Source organism: Oxyura jamaicensis, chromosome 3 (genome assembly GCF_011077185.1).
Source record: "Oxyura jamaicensis isolate SHBP4307 breed ruddy duck chromosome 3, BPBGC_Ojam_1.0, whole genome shotgun sequence".
Classification (NCBI taxonomy): domain Eukaryota; kingdom Metazoa; phylum Chordata; class Aves; order Anseriformes; family Anatidae; genus Oxyura; species Oxyura jamaicensis.
Genome location: NC_048895.1, coordinates 11,148,939 through 11,176,838, shown reverse-complemented (window position 1 = coordinate 11,176,838; position 27,900 = coordinate 11,148,939). Strand labels below are relative to the sequence as shown.

The following is a 27,900-nucleotide window of genomic DNA, read 5'->3' as shown; positions in this document are numbered from 1 at the left end:
TGCTGTCATTCTGTAGTTTCTTCCAAGGATAACTTCACTTCTTTATTCTATTGTGTAGATGTAATTCCATTGTCATGAAGGAGAACAGATGAAAGGAGTTAAAAGAAATCTCACTACAACAAATCTGGTACCTTAGTTTTCCAAACTGTACCAAAAGAAAAGGGTTCTGTTTCTGTTCTGCAGTTTTGCTTAGAAAACAGTTAAGACCTCAAACCCATGAGCATCCATCACGCTCCTCACGTGGGGTGGATGGAGTTTCATAAAACTCCCAAGATTCTCTACAGATGTTGAAGGTTTGAGGGATTCCTATGTGAAATAAGAGTTTTGAATATACTTTTATAGGATGTGTGTGCAGTAAGTAAAAAATGGATTTTAGAATGTTTAAGGTTTCAGATGTTTAACAAATGCTGTCATTGATCTGGTTTGCCAAAAGAAAAGCAATGAAATGGTTCCACTGTGAGCTTACAACTGTAAGGCTGCATGGAATATGTTGTCCTCAGGCTGAAGGTCTTGTTTTTAAATGAAACAGTCATGCATCCAGATCTCGAAGAGGGATCCACAGACTCAGAATTTAGCAATTATTCTAACCCTTTGCACGTTTAAGTTCTGTAAGTCTTCACAGGTTTAGGACAAAAGACTGTACTTGACTCTTAACTGTCTTTTGATATGTTCTTCAGGTAGACTTTCCATCTGTTCCTCTTCTTTTTCTCAACTATATGTGAAAACTATCTGTTGCTTTTGGCAGTGAGCCTGTGTCTGTTGAAACAATTATTGCTGTGTAACTTCTTCCTTCACAGCAGAGCTTTTAAAACATGCAGCTTATGCCCTGGCCAAATTCCCAAAGTGAGTATTCCCTGTGTCTCTCATATGCAGGGCACAGTCAAAGATTGCTGGAAAAGAAATGTTTGGGGCAGAAAGCAGTTACACTTCTCTGTGGTATATCCATTAGTCCAAGCTGGAATATTATCTTAGTTTGGTCTGCAGCAGGACTTACTTAACCCTGGTCTCCCACATGCGAGGAGGATGTTCCAATCACCTGGCTACTGGATAGTCCTGGTAAAATTCTCTGAAGTTATTCCATTTTGTATGAGTAATTCCATATTCACGAGCTCAGCAAAGGAGAAATAAAAGGGGAATTACTGTAGATGCTTAAGGCATTCATTCCTATAGAACATCCAAATTCAAGTCCTTTTTTCCTATAAATATTGAATCAGCCATATGTAATGAAATAGCTTCAACAGGGCAAGTGCCACTAGAAAACATGTCGTAGCCTGGTATGTAGGCACCTTCTGTTGTGGAAGACTTCGGTTCGAGCTCTCACATCAGATCATCTACAATAGGGATCAGAAATAGGTCTCTCACCTAATCAATCAGCTTTTGGGCACAGTCAAGTGAATAGACTGGACAACCTCTTCTTTTTCATTAATTGAACCATCCTCTAGAAAAAAATGTCACTGACAAGATGAAAGATATTTTTTTTTTTCTGCTCTCTTTGAAACAGAATACTTGAGTAGCTTGATGTTAAGAACTGCACACGCTCAGTAGTTAACTGTCGTTACCAGATATGCATTCACAGGAGAAAACAATCAGAATGTCATGCTTGCTCAGTGCTGAGATAATAATATACCAGGCACAGTGGCCAGTGAGCTCTAGTGTAGGCAGGAATTCAAATATCTCATGCTGTCTAAATCAATGATAAAGGGTGCATTTAAATGGAGACTCCAGATAGTGTAAGATTAGTAAACTGTTTTGTGTCAGTTGGAAGTAATGAGGTGAAACTTAGCCAATGCAAGAGTCCTATTTAAATGCAACATAGTGAAAAAATCTACTGGACTTGAAGAATATCAGAAACACTCTGTACACAATAACAGTGGCTATCTGGGTATTAACTGCTACTATGCCTAGAAAAATAGAAAAAGTAAGCATTGGTTATATACAGTTCTTTGTGTATCTTAGCTCACATATGATGTTGCCAATTACTATCACAGCTAAATTAAACAGTTTATTTTCCTCTGCAGTCTATGTGCCGTGAAGGGATAAAACGCAGGTTGTGAAAGGCATGCAAGATGTGTGCAAATAAGACAGAATCCAATGCAAAAAATAATTTTATACTGTGCAATTCTTAGATTATATTTCAGCCTGAAGCTCCTAAGAGTAAAGGCACCTCAATCTTTTACAAACATTTTTTCTGAGGGTATTGGAAAATTCAGACCTCTGCTGTCTTACAGCGATACAGGTAATGTGCATTAAAGAGAAAATAGATGAGTAATAGTTATAATTACTTCAGTTCCAGCTTTATCTATATAAACATTTATAGGGCACGTGACATATTTTCTTTTCTCAAAGTTGGAATTTATTACTCAAATGTTTAAATATAAAATATCAAAAATGTTTTCTTTCAGTTTTCACAGATGTTCTTTATTTTTAAAGTAAATATCAAAGATACTTAGAGCCAACTGCTGATCTCATTCTATATAACCAAGCCTGCCAGTTTCAGTGAAATTGCTTAAGCATGCCCATTCATGGTTTCCTCCACTCTTTTATTTTCCTACCTGTTCTCACTGTTATATGCTTCAGTAAAGCTTAAGTTCCATATCTAATGCTGGATTCTCTTAGCAAAATTCCATGTGGCTTGTTCTGTGTATATATATATATATATATATATATATTCATATATAATATTCATATATATATATTCTTACAATGGTAAAATGAGACTTTGGTCTTTATTTAAAATTTTAGTGAACCTACAGAATAAAAGAAAATAATGCTAGAGTTACTGCAAGAAGATTTTACTTAAATATCTAGCATGCAAGAGAAGAGGATTTTTTTTTTTTTTCCTACCTTGGGCTGATAACAGGACTGGAAACTGCAACTTTCATGTCCACAGCCAATGTTTAACCATATGTTAGTTTACCATATGTTACAATATGTTTTATCAAATATATGGTAAACCTTCTGTGGATGCAGTCTTACATTACCTTCATTATTGAAAATGATATATCTTTTACAAGCAGACTTCTAGCTGAAGTTACCTCAGTGGAAAGATTTATAGAAGACAAGGCAAGAGCTAGTTTTACCTGTGATTCATTGATTTCCACAAGGAAGTTACCATCTTTTGTTAGCTGTTTATCTTTACATAATACTTCTATGTAGCAGCGAAGATGTGCTCTTCGTGTAATACACTGGATTAAAATCTGCTCTTGGTGCTTAGGTAAAATGGAGAGAACAACAAAAAATGTTTTGTTTTGTTATAATATCCCTGATATTATCTTCTAATCTTAGTTATCTAGACTGTTCTCTGGGTGAAAAAGGTTGTATAACATGCATTAGGTGATATTAGGCTAGTCAATTAAGCACTGCTTCTGTTGAGTAGAATAACTCCTTTATCACTACACACCATCAGAAGTCTAATCCCTTCAAGCAATGAGTTTGAAGATTATTTTATGTTTCTACTATACCTATTAAAAACATGCTATTCTTACTAAGCCTTGCTACATGATTTATTTTTATATTCCATTCTGGACTATCATTTACTGTATACTGTCAGAGGGATGAATGTCACCAACACTGAGGAATATGAGAGCAGCTCCTAGTTCCTAGGAATACTTTAAGAGTACTCTGTTAGGAGTACTAATACTTTAGCACTCTGGGAATACTTGGCAAATTTAAATGACAGGGTTGGGAAAATGGCTTGCAAATTACTGATACTCATCAGAGATCTTGAAATCAATTTTTTAGTGGAAAATAATCTTCATATTTTTTGGATTCAGGTAGGTAGATAAGACAAAAACAGTTTCCAACAGACATCAAAATAAAGACAGAATGAAAAGATTTATTATGGAATGGGAACACCTCTAGTCTTAAAAAAAAAAAAAAAAAAGGTAGTAATAAGTTGATTAGGATTGCTACAGGAAAAGGTGATGCATAGCTGTTGGTGGTTTCTATTATTTTTATTTTAAGCACAAGCTTGATTTCTGGGACAATTTTTCACATAGATGCATTCTGATTAGAAGAGACTCCTACTCAGAACTTGAATCCCACTCTTCTGTAAACATTTCTATAGGAGCACTAAGATTCTGGTTTTAGGCACTTGCCCAATGTCCCCAGGAAGTCGAAGCTCATGCTCTGGAACTCAGGTCTTAATTACACTGGATACTTCTATGGGCAAACTCAAGGTTACGCCAAGGAATATTTTAGAGTTCTGGAGCAAGTTAAGGTGTTTGAGTAAACACAGTTTCAGATCCCTTTAGTGCACTTTGCATTAATCAGTTTTAACTGTCTAGGTTTCCCCTGTCTGAAGGCGCTCTGATGTATGCTAGTATGTTCTATGTATGCAGGTTTTGCTGTGTTTCTTTGCTCGTGTCTGCAGTCTTATTTGCTATTATCATGAGCTTTCAAACCTTCTCTCATGCCTTGTTCAAAGTTTCTACTGAAAGGTGATTCTGACAAAAAAAAATGGAAAAAGGAAAGTATTAGTTCATACTTTGAGAGAAGCTATTTCATCTCTGGTTATTTCAGCTTTGGATGTTACAATTACAGAATCCTTATTTTAAAAAATACTTTTTTTTTTTTTAACAATTAAAAAATTGTTCTGTGTGCAAGTAGAATCAATTCAAGTAGGGTATAACAACTTTTGATGTAAGCTTATTGTACTTTTTCTGGGTTTTAAAATGAGTCTCCTCTTATCCTTCATGAATGTGTAGAAAACTCCACAATGGTTAATATGAAATGACACACAATGGCAAAAATACTTATGTTTTCTAAAGACTAAGTGATATGACTCTTGATAGCTCCAATTCCTGTAGTGTTTTAATGCTTAATTGTGGGAGGATTTATCCACAGTATATCTTGTCTAGTATTATTTTTATATAGAAGGATAATACAGTTATCTTATAGTTTTGATCTTTTCTCTCTACTCCCTTAATAATTTTCTATTTCTATTTACAGAAGTAAAATCAAAAACAGTAAGGTGTTTTTTTTTTTCTTTGTGCATTTGTTTGTTTTGTAGTTTTACAACCCACCTTATTCTTTTTTTATTCATCTTGAACTTCTAGTCACCGTTGTTTTGCATTGTAGTACATAGGTTGCAACATCATCATCAGGGTATATCTAAACCAAGAGAGGAAATGTCAAAGTTGACATGAAAGGAGGTGGAGAGGAGAAGAGCAATGCCACACATACTGTAATTTTTCAAACACTGTGCAACAACCACAAAATGTACAGTATGGATACCACTTTCAAAACAGTAGGTCTGTTTGTATATGAAAACTGAACAGGTTTAAACCCACAGAAATTCCTTTACTGACATGTTCTTTGTTCTTTAACTTTATTTACTGGTATTTAAATGCATTATACAGGAACAAATCTTTTTATAGACACTGCAACAGATGGTCAAACACCATGCTTACCTACAATTATATCTGAAATTAGTATGGATGGTTATATCATCAGAGACAATAAAGGAACAAATGTTCACATGCAAATGTGAACCATTAAAGGCCCAACCTACCCTGAAGAAATCCAGTAAGCCAAATAAAGTCCAGAATCTACACCTTGTGCTCCCAGTGCTGGAAAGTCCGTTAAATGTGGAGAACTATTAGAGTTCCTCCCAGCTCAAACAATTTATTAGTTTGTGTAAATGAGTTTAAATTACATCAGCTAAAGTAATGTACTGTAGATATGTTTAAATCACAGCTTTTAAAAACATTATTTCTAAGACAGAGGTTTTAAAACATTCAAAGTACAATGATGCCTAAAATGATAAAATACTAAGTGTTTTCATTTAGCTAGAAAAAAATAGTTCTAGATAAACCACAATAATTTCTTTTGACTTTGGAAAAGAAGCCAGCAAGTCAATTATTAGCATATTTGCTGCAACAGAAAGTAACCCAAACTTCCATATGGCTGCAGAGACAAATGCCGTTTCAAATGTGGATACTTCTACTCAAAGATATTTCATGGCCATCTTTATCACAGAAAATCAGCTTACTCAGACCTGCCCCGATTAGTGGGACACTTACATAGTCAAAACAGGACTAAATAGTGCTTAAATATCTGCTTTCAGAGAAAACATAAAAGGTGGCTGCAGTAGCCACCTATTCTCAAGTAATTCCTCTCAAGGTTATTACAGGTTGGCTAGCTGATAAAAGGATGCTATTGTGTTTTCACCTCTCTGATGCAGACTGAATAAATTTGTGCAACTTGCATTTTAGTATCTTGCAATGTAGACAGTTAAAATTATTCTTCAGTATATTTTCCTTTCAATGTTAGTAATATGGCTTTCATTGTTGCTGTAAAACAAACCAAGCTCAATATTGAACCTGTAATTCACACAGGTAAAGATCAAACGTGACCCAATGTTTTGGCTGCTTAAGCACTCACCTTTGCATTTATTGTCTGTCAAGTTTTCCAGAGTGGTCTATTCAGTATCATTTCCCTGAAGTGACTGGTCAAAAATTGTTTGTGTTTCTGAGTGTCTGTGCTGGAGGGAGTGCCGGAGTTGCCATTCCTGGAGGCTTTTAAGAGGTGTGCAGATGTGGCATTAAATGCCATGGTTCAGTGGTGGGACTTGATAGGCCAAGTTGACAGTTGGACTAGGTGATCTTGAAGGTCTTTTCCAACCTAAATGATTCTTCTTCTTTATCGCTTCCAAGTGATAGCTGTATGCATGTGTAAGAGACCCGATAGAAGCATGCCAGCCATTCAAGAGGGCTGGAAAGGAAATGCTACCTCTGCAGCATTTGGTATCTTTCATGATTCTACGATTCTATAAATGAAGATCTGAACCTGAATCATCTCTGTCCAAAGCTGCACAAACCACTGGAAGACATCAGATAGGAAATTCCCCTCAGTACTCCTCCACCAATATCCCTTTCAGCAAAACCCAACTGAGAAGTGCTGCATACAATTTTTTCCTCTTCCTTCTTGAAAGACTGGCACACTTACATCAGGTCTCTTACATACACATAGAGCTATCATGTGGAGGTGACTAATATCAGAAGGGGATGATTATTCTGATTTCCCGTGCAATCCTTCAGATTTTATTCCCAATAATTTGTATGTAATGTGGCAGGAGAGAAGAGCACCACTTAGCTAATGGAATGATCCTGTGGGATTCAGTAACAGAAGTTTAACAAAACAAAAATCAGCAGTTAGTTAATCTGTGATAGCGACTACATTATCTTTTGACTCCAACTCCTTAATACTCTTCAGTGCTTTATAGTCAGATTGTGCCATGATAATACAATTTCAAATGCGTTTACTAGAAAGTTTCTTAACGCAGTATTTATGCCCCAGTCACTTACCTGGTGGAGAGGCTTCGTATTCAAACATAAATTTAAGACTGTAATTCCCAAATGGTTTGCTATGATTTCCAAACCTGTCAAGCAACTGGGGCTGATTTTTCATTTCCAAATGCAAGGTAGATTGCTTTCCTGTTATTTTAGGTAAGCCCGGAGGATTCTTGTCTGTTCAAGCTGCATTTCACCCCATTCCTTTTGCGGAGTTATTTGAACAAGAAGAAACTTTTAACTGATGGCATTGAACTTAAAAGCAAGAATGTCAAAAACACCACCAATGTATGAATGAAAGCAAGATGCAATTCACACTGCATCCCAGTAGTTAATGCATGAGCATTCCCATCACCAGATCAGTGTCCTGGCCTCAACCTGTCCCCTGGAGGTAAACTGTTCCTGCCTGTACCTTGGTTTCTGCCATTGAAGGTGATCCCACATACCTGAGTGGAACCACAAGCCCTTTGAACTGCATCCTGACCTGAGTGTCCTTTTATACGTTTCTGTACTTAAAGAAGAATTTGACCATGACAGATTAAAACAAAACCAAACAACTGACCAACAAAAACAAAACAACTAAACCAAATCAACCACCCAACCAATCAAATCAAAACAAAACAAAAACTTTCATTAATGAAGTTGCTGCAGTTCTCCTTGCAGATCTACATAGCAAATGAGCAGAAAGTCTTTAAAGGGAAAAAAGAAGGAAAAAAAGGAGAGAAAATTGGAAAGATTGCTGGTGAAAAGTAGCCTGGTCATGCTGCTTCCAGCCTATGAAAACAAGCCTTGCAAATATAGTTTAGTTTGTTTTGATTTACAGTACATAGATGTTTTGTCATGGCATGATTGTCTGCCTTTGAATTCAAAGGACATCATATCAGTCTTCCGAGCCAGAAGAACCTTTCTATTTGGGCTATTATCTGCATGGTATTAGGATTATATAAAGTTAGATTTTGGTGTACATTTTGCTTAACTTTTAAGTACATTTTATTTTCTGCAGAAAGACAGTTTGGCTACTTTCAGTATGATGTGAAGGCTTTGTTTCCTGCATTAACAGACACACTTAATAGACACCAAAATGGATTTTATGCTTGTACTTAGTTAATTTACAGCCACTTGCTCCTCATTTGTGAATTGGTACTGCTATATTGAAATCACTGTATGTATGTTGACTTTGATCAGTTGAGCATTTTTCCATATATATATATCTTAGTTATGATTCCTAAAATTATTATTCTAGCTGTGACTTGAGCTCCTTTTCTTAATCTCATACCCTGAAAATAGCAACTTCCTATTACACTCATAAAATTCAAACTGTTACTATCCGGCTGAAAATGGGGATTAAAATATTTTCACTTTTAGCATAAGTAAAGCTATTAATTGGGGTTTGTATGGTAATAGGCCAATATTAATAGGAATAAATTAATAGGAAATAATTAAAAACACTTCAAATTCAGGGAGATATTAGGTCACTAAAGAACATAACCATGGAATTTAGGAATTTAATTCTGTATTTCACAGAAGTATACATCTAATTCTCCACAGATTATGGAATTACACCTGTATACAGAATAATTGTGTGATTTATGCTAATTCACACTGCCATAAATGAATGTGAGAGAATCCTGAAATCAAGGCTTAGGAAATCTTAAAAATGGTTAGTAAAGGGAAGACCACTCTAAGGTCAAAAAAAAAAATAATCATTCATAATGGATTGTAATACAATTTCAATAGATTCTATAATACCATTTCATAGTGCTAACCATGTGGTAGTAGATCTGGATGCTTAAAGTATAGTTATAGTTAGTTATAGTTAAAGTATAGTATAGTTATAGATGCTTCAGAAAGCTGCAATAAAGCATGTTTTTAGTAAGGGAAACTTAATCCAGCCTAAGTATTCCATGATTATTTAGCTAAAGTTTTCCAGATTTTTTTTTTTAATTTAGTAAATTACTCATTAATATGAGATTACTTCTATATTTATTGCCTTAATCAGGAAAGCTTATGAGCAGAAGCTTTCTTAGGGACTGCTTAGAGCCTCTGAAATGTTGCAAGTAATATATAAACCTAAATTCAGAGCTTTCTCTTTTCTCCTTCACACATGCATGCAAGTAAGCATGTACACACACACAATTCACCTAGTGATGCTTGGCTTACTGAAAACCGGGGGGAAGATAATGACATAAAAATCTTCCTTGCTCAAGAGCAGTAAGCAAAAATTATATCTAATTGAACAGTTGTGAATCAATGAAAGTGTGTACTCTTCCGTGCATCTTGGCAAAAAGTCAGGCTTCTAAAGTATAAGAAATCAGGATCAGAACACTTCCAGAATAAAATAATTTCTTACTTTGCGTGTTCTAGGATGGAATAAGGTAACTTTGATCTCTCCATTTCAAAATGTATTCCATTTCAGTCCTGAAGCTTTTCTGAAATATGATAGAAAAAGTTTCACTTTCCTTTTCAAGAAGATTAGCACTAAATTTAAACATCTATTTCATAAATCTATTAAGAGAATAAACAGTTGTAAGTTAGCACATTTTGCTGTTATGTATGCTGCAGTCACTTGAGTCCATTGATAGAATTACAGTTGTTCCTAGTTTATATTTTATTATATTATGTATTTCTGTTTCTGTGTTCTCTGCTTCTTTTAATTCTCTGATTCTGCTTTCTGCATATTCCTTCAATACATCTTCAGTATTTCATAGATCTTGTGATGGCATACTTTTGGATACTTCTTTCACGCTCCTTCAGTGATGCTGATTCTTGAATTTGATGGGTATGGCATTACAGCTGTGACTTTGATTAGATAATAATGAAGTTTATTTTTATCCAATTGTTCTTTCTATTTTTTTAATTATTTATTTATATTTTCATTACAATTCTTGTATTATTTATATACTTCATGTTTCTTAGATGTATTATCTTAGTGAGGAATCTGGAATGCTGCCATGAACCAAGATTAATTGTTCCTAAGTCTGTGTTTAGAAAACTATAGAAAAGTACTGTGGAGGAGGAAGGTAATGCAAAAGGTATCTGGAAAGATTCATATGCTTGAGATGTGTATTTTATGATAATTTTTTTGAACGGAAATGCAGACGTCAGAAGTCAGCTGCCACAGGTTTTTCTTTTTTAGTTGTTGGCATTCAGTTACAGTATGGATCTAAGGAAAACATTTCTTTGAAGGACAGTGGAAGGCGAATTACTGACGAGAGTGTCCTGCCGAAAAGAAATTCAATACTTACAATGATCTCTAATGAAGTTAATAAATCAGGGACAAATCCTAAGTTATTTTGTTTGCTAGCAAAAATCTCTAAACAGAAGGGACAGAAGCAGCAATAACTTGTTCTGGAGATATCCTCTTGCTCTTCACATCAGTGCAACTGACCAGTGAGAGAAGGGAGAAATGATGAATGTTAGTAGACTTGCCTAGGGTATAACCAATAGAGATTTACAGAGACATAACTTTTCAAAGAAATAGGGAATTTCTACTCCTTCCTATCCTCAAGAACAACAGATCTCCTGTGTTGAGAGTACAGTTCTCTCCCTGATAGCTATTGTAAACAAATTTTACGCAAGCTGCAATCTGAAATTTAAAAGTAAGTTTTTGTTTTTGTTTTTTTTTTTTCAGTCATGTTTTATGTCACTTTTGATCTTTCACTGGGCACTTCTTCATTTAATACATGCAAGTTGCTGCATATAAGTTATCATCAAGGTATCCTACTATCTGAACCAGTCAGGAGTAAGCTACATATAAAACAAAACATCTAGAATTAGTTGAAAATATCGTTCAACAAAATATTGTAGTTCAGTAGAGGGCTAAAAAGGTTTGAAACTGAAGTTTTCCTAAATAATATGATTGAAGTTTAAAATCCGTGAAAACAACTATTTAACAAATACTATTGAGTCCACTAAGTCCAGGAGCGTGAGTGCTCAGTCTCAAGTGTGTTATTTGTCAACCATGAGCAATACATGCAACATTGCTACCTATCATAGAAAAAATACATGGTCCAGCCTTAAGAAGTAAGGTCTAGTCATGACAATTTCTGTCAGTGTTAAAAAGTGGCATATATATATACGCACACACACACATATATGTCAGCTACGTGTTCATGTATCACAGGATACTCTTCTAAAAACACAAGCGGTTGATGCAGGTTCCTTTCTTTTCTACTCATCTAAAATATTTGTGCTTGATTCATTTTCTTCTTTCTTGAATTCATTTGGAGTGGTTTTATTTCATGATCTAGAATATGAAATTAAGGTGAAGAAATATTTTTTTCTTATTCATTTATTTACTATAGGTCCAAATAAGGTTGCTTCTTCTCATTTTCATTTTCTAAGAAATTCTTTAAACTGCCAAATAAACCTGTCATTTCTAGTAACATCACATATGGGGAAAAAGTCGGTACTGATAAGAAGTATACTCTTATTTATTTCTTCATCACCTCTGTGGAGGGGAAAAGGGAGGCCTAGAGGAGATTTTTTTCATTTCTCCAGTTTAACAATTTACAGTGTAAAATGATTGCATAGAGCAGTCCTATTCATAGAAATATAAAAATGAAAGAGACTGCAGGATGTCATCCCAATCCCAAAAGAATATCAATTACATTTAAGTAGTTCTAGAAAGACTTCTATCTAAGCTGTTCTGAAATAATTCTAACATTGGTGATTCTACCATCTTGTAGGCAGTCTTTTATACTGCTTCCCTATCCTTACTGTTGAGGTTTTCATAATATCTATCCTGAATCTTAATTGCTTCAGTATAGTACATTTCTTTTTGTCCTATCCATCATTGTTATTGAGAACAGGTTATTTCCTTATTCTTTTGAAAATGCCTTTTATGTATTTGAAGGTTGTTATCATGTTCCCTCTAAGCTGTCTCCTCTCTAGCCCAATTCTTACAAACATTAGCACAGCTCATGTTCTCTAGACTCTGGTCATGTTTTTCTCCTCACTGTTCTCTCAATTGGCTCATGTCTTCCTGGAGTGTGATATACAAAATTGTACCTGGTACACCTGCTGAGGTTTTTTTAATGCTGAGCTGAGGGGAAGGATTACTTCACATTTTTGCAGGCTATACTTGTGTTTGCACATTCCGATACACTGTGAGCAGCTGCCAGCACCAAGTGTCACCTTGAGCCATGTTCAAGCATGAAGGCTCTCAGTAAAACCAGACAACTAAAAACAAGCACTGATTATTTTACCCTCCCACATATCTATTACATAAACACAATCAATGGGGCACTTCACTCGACCATGGGGCACTTTACTCGACACCCGGCCTGATGGCCGCAGACGGGTCCCTATCTTTTAGGGGAAAATGGATCCTGGGCCAGGAGCTGGCAGGGCTCATTGAGAGGGCTTTAAACTAGGTAAGAAGGGGGATGGGGCTGAAGCAAGGTTTGCTGGAGCTGTGCCAGGGGGAACAATAGCAAGGCCGGGGGATAAGGCAATGGCCCAGCTGAAGTGCATCTACACCAATGCACGCAGCATGGGTAACAAACAGGAGGAGCTGGAAGCCATCGTGCAGCAGGCAGGCTACAACTTGGTTGCCATCACGGAGACGTGGTGGGACCACTCTCATGACTGGAGTGCTGCAATGACTGGCTATAAACTCTTCAGAAGGGACAGGCAGCACAGAAGGGGTGGTGGAGTGGCTCTCTATATTAGAGAGTGTTTCAGTGTTGTAGAACTCGAGGCTGGGCATGACAAAGTCGAGTCCCTTTGGGTTAGGATCAGCGGGGCCAACAAGGCTAGCGTCCTGGTCGGGGTCTGTTACAGACCGCCGAACCAGGACGAGGAGACGGATGAGGAGTTCTACAGGCAGCTGGCAGAAGTTGTGAAATCGTCAGCGCTGGTTCTCGTGGGGGACTTCAACTTCCCTGACATATCCTGGAAGCACAACACAGCCCAGAGGAAGCAGTCTAGGAGGTTTCTGGAGAGCGTGGAAGATAGCTTCCTGACACAGCTGGTTAGTGAGCCTACCAGGGGTGGCACCCTGCTAGACCTTCTCTTCACAAACAGAGAAGGACTGGTGGAGGATGTGATTGTTGGGAGCTGTCTTGGGCAGAGTGACCATGAAATGGTGGAGTTCTCTATTCTTGGCAAGGCCAGGAAGGGGACCAGTAAAACCACTGTATTGGACTTTCGGAGGGCTGACTTTGTGCTGCTGAGGACACTGGTTGGTAGAGTCCCTTGGGAGGCGGTTCTGAAGGGCAGAGGACTCCAGGAAGGCTGGGCACTCTTCAAGAGGGAAATCTTAATGGCGCAGGAACAGTCTGTCCCTCACGTGCCCAAAGACGAGCTGGCGGGGAAGAAGACCAGCCTGGCTGAACAGAGAATTGTGGCTTGATCTTAGAAGAAAAAAGAGGGTTTATAATCTTTGGAAAAGTGGGCAGGCCACTAGAGAGGACTATAAGGATATCGCGAGGCTGTGCAGGGACAAAATTAGAAAAGCCAAAGCTCATCTGGAGCTCAATCTGGCTACTGCTGTTAAAGATAACAAAAAATGTTTTTATAAATACATCAACACGAAAAGGAGGACTAAGGAGAATCTCCACCCTCTACTGGATGTGGGGGGAAACTTAGTTACAAGTGATGAGGAAAAGGTGGAGGTGCTTAATGCTTTCTTCGCCTCAGTCTTTAACGGCAATACCGATTGTTCTCTGGATACCCAGTACTCTGAACTGGTGGAAGGGGATAGGGAGAGAGATGTGGCCCTCACTATCCATGAAGAAATGGTTGGTGGGCTGGTACGGCACTTGGATGTGCACAAGTAGATGGGGCCAGATGGGATCCACCCAAGGGTACTGAGAGAACTGGCAGAGGTGCTGGCCAAGCTGCTTACCATCATTAATCAACAGTCCTGGCTATCAGGGGAGGTCCCAGTTGACTGGCGGCTAGCAAATGTGACGCCCATCTACAAGAAGGGCCGGAGGACTGACCCGGGAAACTACAGGCCTGTCAGCTTGACCTCAGTGCCAGGGAAGCTCATGGAGCAGATTATCTCGAGAGTCATCACGCAGCACTTGCAGGGAAAGCAGGCGATCAGGCCCAGTCAGCATGGGTTTATGAAGGGCAGGTCCTGCTTGACGAACCTGATCTCCTTCTATGACAAAGTGTCGCGCTGGGTGGACGAGGGAAAGGCTGTGGATGTGGTCTACCTTGACTTCAGCAAGGCTTTTGACACTGTTTTCCACAGCATTCTCCTCAAGAAACTGGCTGCTCTTGGCTTGGACTGGCACACGCTTCGTTGGGTTAGAAACTGGCTGGATAGCCAGGCCCAAAGAGTCATGGTAAATGGAGTCAAATCCAGTTGGAGGCCGGTCACTAGTGGCATTCCCCAGGGCTCGGTGCTGGGGCCGGTCCTCTTCAATATCTTTATTGATGATCTGGATGAGGGCATTGAGTGCACCCTCAGTAAGTTTGCAGATGACACCAAGTTAGGTACGTGTGTCGATCTGCTCAAGGGTAGGAAGGCTCTGCAGGAGGATCTGGAGAGGCTGGACTGATGGGCCGAGGTCAACTGCATGAAGTTCAACAAGGCCGGGTCCTGCACCTGGGGCGCAATAACCCCAAGCAGAGCTACAGGCTGGGAGGTGAGTGGTTGGAGAGCTGCCAGGCAGAGAAGGACCTGGGAGTGATGGTTGATAGTCGCCTGAATATGAGCCAGCAGTGTGCTCAGGTGGCCAAGAAGGCCAACAGCATCCTGGCCTGTATAAGAAACAGTGTGGCCAGCAGGGCCAGGGAGGTGATCGTCCCCCTGTACTCGGCTCTGGTGAGGCCGCACCTCGAGTACTGCGTTCAGTTTTGGGCCCCTCGCTACAAGAAGGACATGGAGGTGCTTGAGCGAGTCCAGAGAAGGGCTACGAAGCTGGTGAGGGGCCTGGAGAACAAGTCTTACGAGGAGCAGCTGAGGGAGCTGGGCTTGTTCAGCCTGGAGAAAAGGAGGCTCAGGGGTGACCTTATTGCACTCTACAGGTACCTGAAGGGAGGCTGTAGCGAGGTGGGGGTTGGTCTGTTCTCCCACGTGCCTGGTGACAGGACGAGGGGGATTGGGCTTAAGTTGCGCCAGGGGAGTTTTAGGTTGGATGTTAGGAAGAACTTCTTTACCGAAAGGGTTGTTAGTCACTGGAATAGGCTGCCCAGGGAAGTGGTGGAGTCACCATCCCTGGAGGTCTTTAAAAGACGTTTAGATGTAGAGCTTAGAGATATGGTTTAGTGGGGACTGTTAGTGTTAGGTCAGAGGTTGGACTTGATGATCTTGAGGTCTCTTCCAACCTAGAAAATTCTGTGATTCTGTAATATTTATTGAAGATTTTTTGTCTGAAAATACATGGAAAAAATCTTCATCTTGAAGAAGAATACATCAGCTGTTCACCACAACCAGAGAGTAATGATCAACATTTACTGATTTAGGAACAATTTTCTCATCCTGTTCACCAGTCACTGGAAGTTTGGTACTTTCATCAAGACAGAAACCATGCATTGCAGGTTAATGTCCAGGTTTGTGTTAATGCTCTCATTTTTCTCAATCCTTATGCTTGTAGTCACCTAGGTCAAAAAAAAATTCCTAATGAGGCTTATGTATTTAAGATTGCTAACAGCTAAACATTGCTGTAATATCTGCTGTTCTCAGTGCCGTGACGAAAACCTTTGTGGTACAGCAGTTTGTCCTTTCCTTATGAGAAGATTAAGTTAGAGGTTCTAAATAGAATAGCAAAAAACTAGCTATTGTTTACTGTGTGGGTCTGTATTGAAGATTAGCACAGAATTCCCTACTGCTAGTCATTTTTACATTCAGCATTTTTGCAAACCATAGCAGTACAGAAAGGAAGAAGCAAACTTCAAATGTGTAACTAGAATTTTCCTTCTGAAAAAAGAATTTTGTGACTCTGCTTATTTCTGATCTTCTTAAGCGTAAGGAAGCCTTTACTGTAGTGGACTACTGTATTGGGCTTTACTGTATAGGGCTACAAAGATGGTGAAGGGCCTAGAGGGGAAGACACATGAGGAGTGGCTGAGGTCACTTGTTTTGTTCAGGCTGGAAAAGAGGAGGCTGAAGTGAGACCTCATCGCGGTCTTACAGCTTCCTTACAAGGGGAGGAGCAGGCGCTGATCTCTTCTCTCTGGTGACCAGCGATAGGACCTGAGGGAAAGGTGTCAAGCTGCGACAGGGAAGGTTAAGGCTGGATATCAGGAAGAGGTTCTTCATCAAGAGGGTGGTCACACACTGGAACAGGCTCCCCAGGGGCGTAGTCATGGCACCAAGCCTATCAGAGTTTAAGAAGCATTTAGACTATACTCTCAGTCTGATTTTTGGATAGACCTGTGTGGTGCTAGGTGTTGGACCCGATGATCCTTGTGGGTTCCTTCCAACTCAGGTTATTCTATGATTATATTTCTTACGCGTTACACACACACGCATGTACATGCAAACAAACAGAAAAGCAAACTAACATTTTTTTTTTACATACCAAAAAACCTTTTCATACAGTAGGTTGTATAGTTGAAGCCCTCCATGAGTGGAGCAGTTATTTCAAAAGTTTTTAAGGTGGTAAGCTGTTTCCACCTGTTCAATAGCACATTACAAGCTAAATATAATTATAATATACTGTATATAGATCCAGTTTTCTGGAAGAGCTCCACAAGAAGCAAATGCACTTGAGAGTGTACTACATACCTAAAGGATTTCTTTTTTTTTTTTTTTTTTTTGGCATAAACATTGCTCTAAATCTCTTTTTACATTAATGATAAATTGATCTTTAGTATGAAGTAAGTGAGAATAATAATAATATTTCTAATAATTTATAGTTTGCATTGATTTTGCTGGAACGTTTTAGCACTAAGGTACTGTCCAGATTCTTATCTTGTGTTAATTCCACTCAGGTCAATGGGATGTTGGCTGAAACCATGCAACAAACTGCCCATCGACTCTCATTTTGTGGCTTCTTCCAGAGCATATATATCAGAGCTTGAAAGTATACAGTGCCATGAGCATTACTGGCATGTATATTGCAATTCAAAACCTCTTCTGTGATTGTAATTCTAGTGTCAAAGTTCACTTTTAGCCAAATGAGGGTTTCTTCATTGTCTCCTATAATACAAGCACAAATCTTCCAAGAGGAAGGTAAGGAACAGGGTTACTGATGTCAAGTGTTAGGTTGTGGAATCCAAGGCAAATTACATCACCCTTATATGCAACAAACTGTGGAGCATGGCCCCGTTACATATGAACAGTGTATCCCCTTTAGGTGCTTGATACTGAGGGTTTATGTCTTACCATCTGAACTGATATGGATGGTGTGGCCCCGTTTCACACTGAGCTTTATCACAGGAATTTTAAGTTTAAATACAGCAAATGGAAACTGAGGTACTTAATAGCAAGCACTGTGAGCTTATATCTAAATGTGTAATCTTTCTTCAGTGCTTTTGTGCTCCTTGAGTAGGATTTAAGTGAAAATGAGGTTCTCAGAGCATTACAGAATAGGAGTTTTCCTGAGTAAAGTGAACTGATTTCAGCTATAGGAATTAACTAGTTTTGAGTTTAGAGAAAATAAAGTAATTAGGAGATTTTTTTTGTCTGTGATTGAAAAAATAAACCGATGAAGAAAAGGCATCTTAATTTTTTAAACCAAAACCTCAAAAATGTTGAAAGGGAACATTATTTTCAAAATAAAATATTTTTTTTTTTGAAATGTGATGCTTTAATTTTATAATGTGTTTCCTTTATTTTTCAGTAAAATAATTTGAAACCGTTTCATATTACTACTTGAAAAAGAGTTTCACTACAAGTTTTTTTTCTTGGCTCCACTGGTTTCATTGCTTTGCAAAGCACTTTGGTATATCTGGATGAGAAGGACTATTACTAAGCTTTTTTAAACAAAGCAGACACAAATCAGTAGTATATGCAGCATGAACTCCACTAAAAAAAAAAAAAATTCTGCAAGAGGCAGGGGTATGGAAAAAAAAAAACATAATTCCTGTTATGTGATTGTCTTCCACCAGTGCATGGCATAATTCTGATTAAAATTACTGGTAGTACTTTGTGTGCATAAAAGGAAAAACAGCTCTAGGAACTGACATCCTGTTAAATCTGAAAGAGCTATTATAGGCTAGTGGTTCAATGTGGTAGTTTTTGAAAACTTCCTAATGAAAAACCAGTATATATTATGCCCCTAAGCTTTTCTGGGCAGTAAAGCTGAACTCTGTAACCAAAGATGGCCAGCAATACACCCATATTTTATATTAAAATTTATGACAGTTTTAACATGTGCGAAAATTCAAATAACGTGCTTCAGTCCTTTTTATCCTTTTTAAAGGCCCTATTTATCTCATTTTACTTCTTAGAAACAAAAATAGATATGAAGATGTTAAAGGCTTAGAAAGCTAGCAGTCTTAAAAATATGTACGCATCATGTATTTTTTCTCTGATTGCACTGTTTATTATGTACTGAAATAGGTGAAATTAGACAAGTTGTGATAGAGCCATAAAATTGCAGCTGAGAAGTCTTGCATTTTCTTTCCTGCTACAACCTGTTTTTGAAAGATAAGTTTGTTGTGACTCTTCATTTTAATTATTTAGTAGGTGCCTTTTCTTAGCTAATAAAATGTTTTAGTAAAGAAAAAAAAAAACAAAAACAAACAAACAACAGGTACACGTTAAATGATTTTCTGTTTCGGATCTCTTCATAGGTGCTGCTATTATTTGCATATATGTTAACAAGAACAGGTTTGGTCCTACAAACCTGCTTTACAGTGATAATCCTTTCCCATGCAAGTTGTCCTCTTAAGCAAAGTTGATCAGATATTTACAGGATTCCCATTTATCTATGTATAAAAACTGAGAAAGGCCCACGCATCCATAATTATTCTAAACATTGGCATTTATTATGAAGCAATCTCTAAGTGCTTTAAACACAGTATTGGCTCTAATCCCACACTGAACATTCATTAGAGCTTTACAGTTACAAACTCATACATGCAGAAGGCTTAATCCTGCAATGCACTGTTTAATAGTGCTTGAAGATGAAAGCAGTTGAAACCTTTCAGCTTTGGTATTAAGAGTATAATTCTGCCAAGCCCTACTCATGCAAATAATCTTTATCCTTATGACTGATAACATTGACTTGGCTCGTCAATTAGCTATTAAGTGACTAATGGTTTGTACTGATTTGCCTGAGGTTGCACTGAAAAGCTGTGGCAGAAGCAGATGTAGAACTTCCATCTTATCCATATTATCAAAGGGAAGTGTAGGATAATGTTACAGACAAGTGTAAAGTACATCACCTGATAATCTAGCCACAGAACTGGCTAATTTTACAGTGTCACAGGATAAGAAACGTACCGTGAGAGTAAAATATGAGTAGCTGTCTTTATTTGAATGCTTCAACAAAATCATGTATATTTTCTGTAATAGAATCACCTATAATTGTCCTTAGGAAAAGAACAGGCAGAACGTGTTATCACCAAATATTCTCGCTCGTTACATTAATTATCTTTAGCTTGTGTAGTAGCTTAATTTTTCTTGCTCTGTCAATAGGCTTGCTCAAAGAAGTGCAGCATAAAGGGTTTCATCTGTGTTATTGATTGGCAAGAAAGTGATGTGTCTGGGACTGTGGAGCTTCTCTAGTGACTATTTATTTAAACTGGGGGTAAAAAACAACAACAACAACAAAAAGCACAACAGTATTACTTGAAAAAATAACTAGAACTTTCATTTAACTTTACAAAAGAGGGCATTGCTTAATCCCTGAAGTAGGAAATTGCTTTTCTTCATGATCCATTGCTTTCATACTGTTTCTGGCTGCTGGTGCTAAAGGAAAGAAAAACTGTGTTCTCACTTGTTTTTCACTGTATCTATTTTCTTATCCTCTATAAAAACTTGGCTGCTAATTTGTTGTTGAAGTAAATAAGGGAAGAGGGGAGCTTGGCTGTTTTCTGTTGTTGTTGTTGTTTTTTACTGGACATCTTGCAAGTATGTAAGCAAAGCAAAAATTTACATGGGAAACTGAGAAAAATGAAGTTCAGTATTTGAAAGAGTATAACAAAGCTGAAGTCATATGTGATGTTTCTATTCTTTGAATTGCTGTTATAAGCTTATACCTAAATTCAGCAGTGTGTTCCCAGAAGAATGTTACTAAAGAGTGCCTTTGCTTGTGTTCTGATCTTTTCATATACAGAGATAAAGCAAGTAACAATTAAAAGCAGAATGCATAGCTAGCCGGAAAAGATGCTATCTTGTTTCACCTTGCTTAGAACTCCTTTTTTTTTTTTTTTTGTATTTTGAAAAACACCTATTGTTTTAATTGTTTTTAATATGCATTACAAAATTATAGTATGTTACAGCTCAGGGCTGGAAAATGCTAGCAGACTGTAATTACACAATGATTATTTAACTTCAGAAGTTACAGTATTTAGTTAGTGATTCTGTGGGACTGTCAGGACAGGTCACAGAGTGCTCTCTAAAGTAATTAAAAGTCAGCAGTTGTGGTTTGTATTTTTCCCCTAGCAACAGCAGAAGTTACATTTTTCTCTTCTCCTACCAGCAGTGACTCCTGTTTCTTTTCAATGTTCTGATTGCTTTTTTATTTTTTTTAACCAATTAGTCTTGTAAGTTAATCAAAGGTTATGCTAGCAAAATAGCACTCTGAAAATAATTATCATAGTGAGTTTTTGATACTGGTGTGTAACAGAAAAGAAACATGTAGGTTTTATTCTGAGGTTTTGCTTGTGCTAGCTATATGAGGAAAATAGCAAGACCACACCATATGCCCAATAAAAGCTTCATTAGAAAGGCATTAGTAGATTAATCCAGGTTAGTCTGTGGTTTATTTTATTTAGAATGTAATAAGGCAAGTTCATTAGTTTGCAGCTTTAATGTTTTCTACTGTACCTCAAAGCAACCAGTAACATTTCCACTGAGCCTCCACAGATCTCACTGACACCTGTCAAGATAAACACATGGCTCTCTAGGGGAATCATCTTGGCAACATAACTAAGGAAATCTGGAAAAAAGTAAGTCTTTCACACACAAAAGAGTGTTACACGTTATAAACTTGATTAATGATTTTTCACATGCCTCTGAGGTCATATATCTCTCTTTAAAGTAAGGAAAAAAAAAAGTCAAATCAATCTCTGAAGAACAAATATTTTGGAATGTACAATAGTGCTTTTGGAATGTATTTTGAAGAACTTGAAGGATGTAGAATAATTATGCAATTTGAATTGAGCCTCAGAAAGGCTGTCTAAGACCTGCAATTGAATTTTCCATCCCCCCAGGGCTAATATATTAGATTACAAGGATTATCGTAGTGACAGTATTTGTGCCACTACATTTAAGATTATGTCAGCATTTCCATTTGAAACCTGTGTGTTCAGAGGCTCATAACTCAGCTATAGACATTTGCTTGGCACTACAAATATGTTTTCTGAATATGGTTTCTGCACAATGGTTACACTTTTTCTTTTTATTTAAAAAAATGAAAGGAAGAAAGAAAGAAGTGCTTAAAGCTAAATAAGTATTTGGACATTTCAAAGTTATGAATGCCAAAAGTTAATGCTGCCTTACTTGCTGCCCCATTCTTTGACAAAACTGTTACAGGACTAATGCATTACGGGAAGGCAGGAAGAAGAACTCTACTGTACAGCCTCTTCTCCTACAAGTCTTGAAAGGATGTGGGGAGATGATCACGAATCATGACGAGGGACACCTTAGAAATTGTGTCAGGAAAATATGCCTAACAATGCATTAATAGAATTGTAGAATGGCTTGGGTTGGTAGGGACCTTAAAGATCATCTAGTTCCAAAGCCCCACACCATGGGCAGGGGCACCACCCACTACATCAGGTTGTTTAAGGTCACATCCAACTTGGCCTTGAAAACACTTGCAGGGATGGGGCATCCACAACTTCTCTGGGATACCGTTCCAGTATCAAAACACCCTCATAGTAAAGATTTTCTTTGTAATAACCAATCTAAATCTACCTTCTTTATTTTAAAGCTATTACCCCTTGTTCTATCACTACATGTCCTGATAAAGAGTCCCTTCTCATCTTTCCTTCAGGCCACCTCTAAGTATTGGAAGGCTCCTATAAGGTTTTCCTCAGATCCCTCTCTTTCTGCTCCAGGCTGAACAACCCCAACTCTCTCATCTTCTCTTCACAGAACAGGTGTTCTAGCCCTTTGGTCAGCAAGCCCTCCTCTGAACCTGCAGTAATAGGTGCACGCCTCTGACTGTTCTTAACTTTAGGCACTTGACACACATCATTTAGAGCTCCTCCCATTACCTGTGGGCTTCCCACCTCAGAAAAGGCCATCAGCTCTGCCTTGCAAGCTCTTTAAACCCAATTTCCCATCTTATAGACACTGCACTTTGAGTTTTGTTTTAGCTTGGTCACGACATGACACTTAATATCCTATCTGTATGACAAAAAATAACAGGAGCTACAGAACAAGCCAATACATAGACTTCTCCTATTTCTGGATATCTTTATAAACAAATAGGTTTTGCTTACACTTCTTATGCTTGTACTGGACACAGAAGAGTGTAGCTCTGGATTCTGTTATTGGTATCTGTCACTGATCTCATCAAACTTTAAGATGACTAATTTTCAATCTATTTTAGTGTGTCTTTTCTTGTTGTTGGTTGTTTGTTTGTATTTTGTCCCTAGCTGAAGCATTTGCTGAGGAGTTGAAATTAGAAGCATTTAAGCTGTAGTCAGGGATCTCATTCTCCTGCAGTGATGCAGTGCCAATTCCTGTGGCAGCACTGGTGAAAATCAAAGAAACTTCTGCAGGTTTGGCAGCCATCTAATTGCCCATAGAACTAACTGCTCATGCGGTAGTCCAGAGGGAACATGAGTACATCCTGCCCTGCTTTATACAGGACAACAGATCTCTTAAATACCTCTATGTATATATACATGTCGATTTGGCCATAATTCCTGTGGCTTTATATTGAAATAAAAAGGTGGACCTAGCCAAAGTGTTAGCACCCTTCAGGCAAATTTATACAGAGAGGGAAGGGAAGGGAAGATGGCATTGCAGCACTGTCAGCCAGCAATAGACAACTCCCAGTGGAATATGAGCCATCCTCCTCAAGGCAGGTCAAATCAGGGCTAACACTAGCCACCAGTGGCTAGACTTGGCAAAGTGCCCTGAAGACTGATAGACCAACTAGGGTTATTTCAGACCAAGAGTGAGCCAAAGTTCCCTGATGGAAAAATGTTCTCCAACCAGTTCCTTCTATTCCGCATTGAAGGGATCTGGCTTATATGCATAGTTTCAGTAAAAAGAAACAAAATAAAAATCAGCTTTCTTTTAACAACAAGGAATAGAAATAAAGAGATTACTGCTGTCTTTACACATGTGGAGTCAATAAACATTTAATGTGATCATTTAAGCCTATTTGAATGGACAGATTTATGGACAGAAAGACTTATTAACTGTTGCGAGATTTATTTTTTGCAATACATACATAGAGAATACCTGTACTACAGAGAAAGGAGCCATTGTAAACTCCCTTTTTCATATGATATAATTAATCTGTACAAAAGAAAAAAAAAATAGAAAAGTTAAGTAATCACCTAATACTGAAATTTCTGTGTATTTTGTGACTACAGAAATATTCCTTGCATCCCTCCTAGAATCATATTTGTTACCTTCCAAGACTCCTAGTAGTCTGTGTGATACACTGTGTTGGCTTCCTTTCTAAATCAAAGGGTTTCTGTCCTCTCTCTAAATTATGGAGGGTTAGGACACAAACTGGCTATGGTTCTTGTTCCCTGATGACAGGTCTAAATTCCCTAAACAGGCCTAATCTTGCAGCTCATTAGTTTTTGGAAGAGACACTCTCTTCTGTTTAAAAGAGAAAAAATAACACATTAAATGGAAAAAATCGGACATGTAGTCTTGAAAGTTCGGGGGTGTGGGTCATGAAAGTTATAAAAGTTAAAAGCAGTAAGTGCTTATAGGTTAAACCGAACAGCTTGAACATTTTCTTCTCTAAGCTGTTGTCTGTCAGATAAACATAGGTTCTGTCCTGTTTAATTGCAATCAAAAATTTTCCACAGGTTTTCAAATGAAATGAGATTCCATACACAGCAGTGGAGAAAAACTACAATAGAAAAACACAGCAAATGTGTTAAAGTGTTCTTTGAACAGCATTCTCTGTAATACAGACACATATTTGTAGAGCTTTTTTCTATCCAAGTTTGCTGCACAGTATTTGAGCTTCAGGAGTTTGTGTGGACGTTGCAACACAAAGTGTAGCATTTCATCTCTGGCAAACAGAGATGGGCAGAGAAGTCTGGTTGCATAAGAAGGCACTTAACCTAAGAAGCCCTGAATTTAACCGACAACTTCTGCTAGCCTAAGGCATGATCTGCCCTGAAGCTTTGCCTGTGTCACCAAGATGTTTATCTTCACTGATATAGCTGTATTGACAAGAACCAGGGTGTAGGCAGATAAAGTTGTACTGGCAAGAAGTACCTGATTTTATTCAATGAAATAATGTAAATTATACTCTTGGAAGCAAGATTTTTGTTTGTATAAGTATTCTTTAGGAACATTTGGCATTTCTAGGATAATGGCATAGCTCAGTAGAAGAAGCAAGGAAAAGAGGTGTTTTTACAGTTAAGGAGAGTCTTGCTCATACACCTAGGAAACTATTGGTATTCATAGAGCACTTGGTGGAGATAACTTGATTAAAAGTACTGTCTGTGGGACCTGCATAGGGTAAGTATTAAATAGGGTTAAAAACAAACACACCACAACAAAACCACCACCACCAAGAAAATCATAAAGTTAGCTTCAGTGAGCCAAGTGTTGGGCATATTTTCAGAATACTGAAAACTAGCCTGTGAACCTTTTAGATTATTTTCACAGCTTATTTGCTATGTCTCTGATAGGATATTTGTTTACGCATATTCTGTGTTTATTGCTTTTCTGTACCCCTTCTTCTTTCTTTGAGAGAGGCCTTCATAAATTGATAGCACAGTGTTGATTGTATTGGAGTGCATGACTTTGTGCCCTTGGGGATTACAACCAGATTACTTCAATTTCAGCTAGTCCTCAACCAGGAAAGATTCATATTCACTCTTATGACAGCAGGAGATAAATATATATATATATATATATAATTAAATTAGAAATAGTTCTTACCACTGGCTTTCATAATGTTTACTTGCAGATGCTTTAAACTTTTACTTTTCATTAAAAAGCTTAACTCTGAGTGTTAAGACTATCAATTAAGACTTTTAAATAAAACATGAAAAGACTAGAAGTATCTAACTACCAAGATTTGCTTCAAATTAGAAAGAAGTTCTTGTTATCACAAAAACTGAACAAGAAATAATTTTATTTCCTTGTTTTTCCTTCTTTTGCCTTTCTGTTCCCATCTACCTTTCATTTGCTTTCATGCATGCTTACTTCTACACTTTCCTTTTTCCGTTTCTGTTATCCTTTCCATTTTCAATCTTCTTGTGATATTTTCCATAAATTACTTCTCCCCATTTCTCACCCATGCACTGCATTAGATAACCTTTTTCTTCCCTTAAACTTGGATAGTCCCCTCATTTCCTTCTGTAGTTCAGAGTGCAGAGCCGTGGAAATGTCAAATGTCATTAAAATTAGAGTGTACATTAAAATTAGTACCTACAAGGTGCTGAGCACACTGCCAGATCCAGAAAAGGATGCCTACTTAGTCATGTGTCTCCCTATTCACATTTGTAGCAAGTACTTAAGGAAAATGCCTAAGTAGCTTTATGAAGATTGGCCTTTGTGTCCTCAACTCTTAGTTTGAATATGCAGCAGCAAAATAATCCATCGATTTAGCACTCCCTATGTAGTGTTTAACATCATAATGTAACATCTAAAAATGACCCATTATAATCTATTTGATGAAAAAAGCCTACTCTAAGTAGTCTCCAAATACAGATTTGAACTGGAAACTTTAGTAGCTGTTATGTGTGTGCACTGCATAAATAGTACACATTTAATAATGCGAGCACTTAAACACCCTTTTTATTTTCAATTAAGTATTAAAATAAAAATTAAGTACTTTTGAAGTACCTAAATATTTTATTCATTTGTTCTTGGTATTTAAATACTTCAGATAGGCCCCTGTGACAAAGAAGATGGCAGATGGAGTAAGAATTTAGATTAAGGTACTCAGGCTACAAACATATGCAACAACATGGAGAGAACACAAAGTCCTACAGTATCCACACCAATGCATATTTTAGTTGAAAAAACTATGCTCAGGCTGGGAAAGATTTGTGGAAAGATTCTGTTGCAAAGTTACAACTAACAGGAACCCTACAACTGAGGTCCAGCCCTACTTTCCTGGATGTCACTAGGGAAACTCCCACCAAGTGGTAGCATAATAAAACTCTTGATGGAGACCTTAAAAGAGCCAAACAGAACATGGTCTAGAGAGGACTTGCCAACTGAAATTCTCTGTGCCAACTGTATCATTACATGGTTGGCAATACCAGCTTCCTATTTCAGAGAAGTGATACCAGTTTTAAATTACTCATCTGTAGGATTTCTACTATCATTAAGTACAATCAAGTAACTACTGCATGTTTCTAAATCTGCAGCAGCACGTGAACAGTTTACTGAAAAATGGGTTTCACTGATTGAATGAGTTTATTTTTTGAGACAGATTGATAGAAAACAGTGGTATTTATGGATAAGAGTGCTAGCATATATTATGTGCATGAACAGGAAATAGACATCAGGGGCTTTACTTTTAAAACACCTGGCAAGTCTGGGATGATATTTCTTTGAGATTTCTTTTTTCTTACCTTAACTTTGAGATGTAGGGAATTTGTGTTTGTTGTTGTTGGCTTTCTTTTTTTAACCACAAACTTTTGGTGTTGTTGTTTATTTGGTTGACTTTTTATTATTATTATTATTACTAGATGACAGCACACAGTGGTTGCAAACTGAAAGTTCGAAAATTTGGAGTTCCTTCTTTTGCTTCTTAAGACGGGTAGAAAAAGTGACTGAGTTTCTTACCAGTTGCCCTTCTATTTTGCAAGCTGGCGCCGGGCTGAGGACAGCCCCTGTCCCACAGGACCCTATCCTGGGGGCTGGCGCTGTGTTAGCGGTGACCTCCCAGGGAAAGGCCCCGCACCAGCCCCGCCGCTTACTCGTGCGGTCCCCGCCCCCCCGTGCTTGATTGCTTTCATCTTGCGTTGAGATCTTTTGCAATTCATTTTAGCGTCTTTGCAAAACTTGGCTGTAAAAGTGCACTGCCCTCGGGCCGGGCAGGGCAGGAGGGGCCGTTTCCTCGCCTCCGGTCCCGGGTTTTGGGGCTGCTTTAGCAGCGATGTGGAGGACTTCTGGTTAAGGGCGTCTCCTCACCCCTCTCTGGGGATGCAATACATCCTGGGCCGAGAGGATCCGGGGAGAAATTCCTTTCTCTTTCTTCCCTAAGCCTACGCAGTTGAGTGAGGATTGTGACTTCCGTGTGAATTAGAAAGTCCCCCGGCAAACTGCAGCAGGTTTCGTTCTAAACGAACGCGAAATGTATAAAAAGGCTTTTGCACACCCACCGCTCGCCCTCTCCCTTTCACGCATCCGCACCCCGCACCCATG

General features: G+C 38.0%; 1 protein-coding gene across 31 annotated transcripts in view; it reads left to right on the top strand.

Moving 5' to 3' along the window:
- The window catches only part of NRXN1 (neurexin 1), a 712,085-nt gene that overhangs the window by 396,273 nt on the left and 287,912 nt on the right, over positions 1-27,900 (top strand). The window lies entirely within an intron of this gene.